The sequence below is a fragment of the Carassius auratus genome, unplaced genomic scaffold, assembly GCF_003368295.1.
Source record: "Carassius auratus strain Wakin unplaced genomic scaffold, ASM336829v1 scaf_tig00215189, whole genome shotgun sequence".
Taxonomy (NCBI): Eukaryota; Metazoa; Chordata; class Actinopteri; order Cypriniformes; family Cyprinidae; genus Carassius; species Carassius auratus.
The window spans coordinates 392,453-398,452 of NW_020527974.1; the positions used below are offsets into that span (position 1 = coordinate 392,453).

The window sequence follows — 6,000 nt, forward strand, 5'->3', positions numbered from 1 at the left end:
ACACTATTGCAGTTTAAATCTAGATTAAAGACTCATCTCTTTAACCTGGCTTACACATAACATACTAATATGCTTTTAATATCCAAATCTGTTAAAAGATTTTTAGGCTGCATTAATTAGGTAAACCGGAACCGGGAACACTTAATAACACCCTATGTACTTGCTACATCATTAGAAGAATGGCACTTACGCTAATATTTGTCTGTTTCTCTCTTATTCCGAGGTCCCCGTAGCCACCAGATCCAGTCTGTATCCAGATCAGAGGGTCACTGCAGTCACCTGGATCCAGTATGTATCCAGACCAGATGGTGGATCAGCACCTAGAAAGGATTTCTACAGCCCTGAAAGACAGCGGAGAACAGGACAACTAGAGCCCCAGATACAGATCCCCTGTAAAGACCTTGTCTCAGAGGATCACCAGGACAAGACCACAGGAAACAGATGATTCTTCTGCACAATCTGACTTTGCTCCAGCCTGGAATTGAACTATTGGTTTCGTTTGATCAAAGGAGAACTAGCCCCCTAACTGAGCCTGGTTTCTCCCAAGGTTTTTTTCTCCATTCTGTCACCGATGGAGTTTTGGTTCCTTGCCGCTGTCCCCTCTAGCTTGCTTAGTTAAGGGTCACTTCATCTACAGCGATATCGTTGACTTGATTGCAAATAAATGCACAGACACTAATTAACTGAACAGAGATGACATCACTGAATTCAATGATGAACTGCCTTTAACTATCATTTTGCATTATTGACACACTGTTTTCCTAATGAATGCTGTTCAGTTGCTTTGACGCAATGTATTTTGTTTAAAGCGCTATATACAGTAAATAAAGGTGACTTGACTTGACCTGACACACACACACACACACACACACACACACACACACACACACACACGCATATATATATATATATATATATATATATATATATATATATATATATGAAGAGTTTGGTTCGAAAACGTCATTAAAAAAAAAAGAGTTTCCATCAAAATCAGTATTGTTTTTGGTCGTTTTTGAAAAGTATTTTAAAAATTTTATGCAAAATGCGATATTCGCAGAGTCATGTTTTCTCCCTTTTTTTTCAAACCACGACAAACGCCAGTCTCCCTTTTTTGCAGAATGCGATCCGCTTACCCAATCACAGCACACCTTTCCACCCACTGTAAACAGCAACAACCTTCAACCAATCACAGCGCACAATTCCACACACTCTAGACAGTAATGGTGGGGCTTTGAATACACTTTGCATCTTAGTTTTACTCATCTACTTTGTACTTTTTGATCAACAAACAAGGGCTGTATGATAAATTGCATGTAATTTTAATCCGCATCTCGTCAGTAAAGCCGGTTCTGTGATTAATAGTACCAGCAAATCTCCATCACATCTTTTAGATGGAACAACATTTAAATACACACAGCCGTAGATCACTGACAAGCTGCACTATATCGCGTTCATTAGATGAATCGCATTCGATTATGAACATGAAATTGCTTAGCTTGTCAGTGTAGTGTTTTTATTAATGCCATTTATGTTTTTGTTAATACAGCAGCACATACTGTACAGTAGCACTAGTCAACTAAATGAATGTAACATGGCAAAGATGACTGCACTTTTGGAAGATAAACGTAAGAGAAATGTCATTTTGGAATTTATGTGGTCTAATGTAAAATTGTTGAAAATAAAAGTATCAGATTTATAAATAATAATACAATTTACAATGCAAAATACAATGTCAAATTTTATAATAAATCTTTGAAACACTTTCTTGGTAAAGAAAACAATTCTTTTTTTACTTAAATTTATGTGAAATATAAGTTTAATTATGATAATTAAAATCAAATGAGTGATACATTTAAAATAAGTTAATGACAGCAATTAAAAAGATATGTAATTTTTGATGGAATTATCAATCACCACAAACCACACTGGTAAAAATGATGTGTTGGATTTACTTAAAATATATATGCACCATTTTTGCAACACACTTTTAAGTAAACCCAACTTTTTTACTTCAAATTAACAAGATAATCTTTGTTATATGAACATAAATATTTGAGTTGACAACATTCTTTACTTAAAACATTCAACATTATATAATCTACAAAGTAATTTTAAGTTGTGTTAACTTAACATTTAAGCTCATTTATATTTAAAAATTGAGCTGAACCATTGGACATTTAGGGCCCTATTTTAACGATCTGAAACGGAAGTGTCAAAGCGCGAAGCGCAAGTAACTTTGTGGGCGGGTCTCGGCGCTGTTGCTATTTTCCCGGCGGGATAAATGGCTCTTGCGCCCGGCGCAAATCTAAAATGGGTTGATCTGAAGTAGCTTCATTATTCATAGGTGTGGTTTGGGCGTAACGTGAAATAAACCAATCAGAGCGTCATCCAACATTCCCTTTAAAAGCAGGCGCGCAAGTTCCATTATGGATTGCTATTATTATGGCGTATTTACCAGGCGCACGCCAGGAGCGGTTCACAGCCGAGGAGACTGATGTTCTTGTAAGAGCAGTGAAAGACAGAGAAGTTGTGTTGTATGGGGATGGGAGAAACCCACCCAAAATACACCACAATGATTTCCGTCATCTCATGTGTTAATATTTTTTAGTGTAACAATTTATGATTTGCAAAAATAACTGTTGCATCTGTGTAGATTACATGAGCAAAGTGTATGCGCGTTGTGCACGCTATACATTATGGTCAAGCATGCGCCCTTAAAATAGCATAGCCTAATGAACAACGCGCCACTGACTTTAGACTAGGTTTTTTCTGGTCAGTGGCGCAATTGTTTAATGGAACAGCAAAATAGCACCAGGGATTGTTTGCGCCGGAACACGCCTCCTTTTTTGCGCTGAACCGCCCAGGGAACGCAAGTTCATTCACTAGTTTAGCGACATGCTTCTGTGGAGGGAAAAGCGCGCTTTGTGCGGGTGCAAAATAGGAATGACACATGCGTCGGTGTACAAAGTCAATTGCGCTGGGTGCAAGATAGGGCCCTTAAACTGATTTTAGATCTTCAGCTATTTGTCTGCTTAGTACATTTAATATCTTAAAGTAAACAAGCAAATTACACAAAATAAAGCATTTCAGTTTAAGTCTAAAATCACACTTCATGAATGTACAACAAATTGTGACAAATATACAAATGGAACTTCCAACATGTTATTTCCTTGATTTTTCACCGTTTGCAACACTTCTTAAAGGATTTGAAATTTTCAAACGTTTACTTTTGTACAGAATTCCTAATAAAACTAGAAAAAAAAAAAATTATTTCTTTATGTTTTGTTTGTAACACAGAGATTGCAAACTTCACAACAGGTCAGACTTTTTTTCACCCTTTGCAACAATTTTTCTAATATTTACTTTTGGAACACTCAACAAACATCCTAAGAATAAAACAAGAATTTAATCAATCAGCTGCAGACAAACATTGCACATTGAGCTATTTGGGGTAACTCATTTTAATTACATAAATTAGGCCAAGCAGAAAAACACAAGATTTTGCAACACCTGCCAATCCCGTCATCACTTCTATGCCTTCCAGCACTTTCCCAGTCTGTGTAATGGATAATCTGTTGAGCCACCTTTCGTGATGATTGTGAAGTGTGAGCAGTTCCAGTTCCTCCTTATTCCCATGAGTATCTTTAAAAAACAAAACAAATCAAATGTGTATTTACTTACAACACCACTTGATAGATATATATATATATATATATATATATATATATATATATATATATATATATATATATATATATATCAGATTGTTTATCAGTGCAAAAAATACATTGCAATGAAATAACACAAAAAAATAAGACATGAAATAGAAATTTGTATTTTAAAATGAAATAAGTGACTTACAGCCATTCATTTTATTTCTATCTATGTTGGTAGAATTAAATTAACTGCCTTTATAAAAGCTGTTTATTTAGGTTTGGAGAGTAACTTGGTTTTTGATTGATTTCAGATTCTCACCTGATGGTGCTTGATAAGATTCTCAGAGAGGCAGACAATTAAGCATATAATTACAACTTCTCTATGTTGTTCCACAGGGCTGGTCTGAAAAGTAAAACAAATGTGGCTTGTTATGGTGCATACACACAAAATCACAACTATACAGTGACTCCATAGAGTTTGTGAATCAAGGCATTATTTGAACAACTCATCTCTAATGATGGTGAAACTGCTGATGGAAAATGAAGTTGAAAGAAAATTTTATTTTGAAAGAGAAAATAAAAATCTATACACCACAACAATGGTCTGAAATTTATAAAGTGACAAGTTATTTAAAGCTAACTGGAGAATGGGCAAGTCAGTCAGTTGATCCACCCAAAATGTTTTCATCATTTACACATCCTCACACTGTGCCTGATTAATGACTTTCTTTAGATAAACAGATAAACAGAATGTGATTTTCAACCCTGGTCCTGAAGAGCCACCGCTATGCACATTTTCTATCTACCTTATCCGTTAATGGTGCCCTCTTCAGATCAGCAGCAGAGGGAACGGAGGTTTAAATTTAAAGTTATGATCATAATTTTGAAGGTTAACTAGACAGAGGAATCGTTGTCATTTAGAAATAAGTTTGCATGTTTCTGAATTAAGATCACCATTACCAATAATTATTGTGCATACATATTGACATGTAGCATATATTTTATAATGTAATATAAACAAACCTCAAAATTAACTTGCGCCCAGGCCCAGACTGCCACTTATAGAGAACATGAGAACAATTATTATTCTGAAATGGGTTTACACATTTCCAATTACTGAAGCATTATTCTAAGCAAATCAGAAATTCAGTTTAAAAGTTCATGTTTAGATCACAAATGCAATAAACGAGTAACGTCATACATTAAAGAGACAAATTAAGTAAGCTTACCTCTTTTCAACATCTTCATCATGCTGCGTTTCAGAAATGCGTTTCTTCACCCAAACACACAAAACAGGGGTTTATAGATGGTAAATCCCCAAAATCTAATAACATACTTAGTTTTCAAAAACACTTTAGCTCACCCCTTATCACCGTCTACACATGTATTTCACAAAATTGTTCCTTGGCAGGAAACAGCATATCACATGGCTCACAGTCAAATACTTAAAATTTTATGCTAGATTTACTTAATTTTAACATATTTGTACTTGTAGTTGTCATGACTTATTTTCTTTCTTTTTATTTATGCATACACTTAAGTTCACTTTGAAACTTATACTTTTGTGTTACATGAACTATATATGTTAAGTAGACTTTGAAAAGTTATAAATACTTAGTTTTTAGTGTTTAATATATTTACTTTTTTAAGTAATGGTTGTTCAGACAACGAATGTTTTTTTGTTTGTTTGTTTGTTTTTTTCAGTGCAGCATTCACTCCCAAACTAGTTTTTCCCTATATATATATATATATATATATATATATATATATATATATATATATATATATATATATACATATATATATATATATATATATATATATATATATATATATATATATATATATATATATATATATATTAGTAAGTAGACTACCAAAGTAGTCTAACCAGGTCTTGAATACACGTTGTGTTTTTTAAACTTCTTTGATGGCACTGTCATGCTGGGTGACCCATGACAAACCTAATGCTTTAAATTGGCTTTGTATACATCTGATTTCACGATGCAATGCACACATTCATGTCATCCAATGCCAGAGGCAGCACAACAATCCAAAGACATCAGTGAACTTTCCTTCTCATTGGCACTCTGGAAAGAGTTCTATTCTAGCTTTCCTTTGGCTTCAATCTTGTGTCTGACTCTCTCAGATAATTCTGTTTTCTGCTCTCTTCTCCACTGTTTACTGCTGGACACACAGTGACACATGAAAAGAAAATGACTTTTCTTTGGACAGGACTGAATGAGTGAAGGAGCGTTACAGCATCTAAATATGGGTTCAGCTCTAAAAGTAAAGCTCAATCACTCGTTTGAAATCAACACATTCTGTTAAAGACGCAATG

At 34.4% G+C, this 6,000-nt stretch overlaps 1 long non-coding RNA gene across 1 annotated transcript; it reads right to left on the reverse strand.

The window, feature by feature from the left end:
- Positions 1-3,457: 3,457 nt before the first annotated feature.
- On the reverse strand, positions 3,458-4,976 carry LOC113093855 (uncharacterized). Its single transcript, XR_003287917.1, has 3 exons — positions 4,889-4,976; positions 3,979-4,062; positions 3,458-3,645 (listed from the first exon to the last, which is right to left on the reverse strand). It is a non-coding gene; the product is annotated as an uncharacterized LOC113093855 (long non-coding RNA).
- Between the last annotated feature and the right edge of the window lie 1,024 nt (positions 4,977-6,000).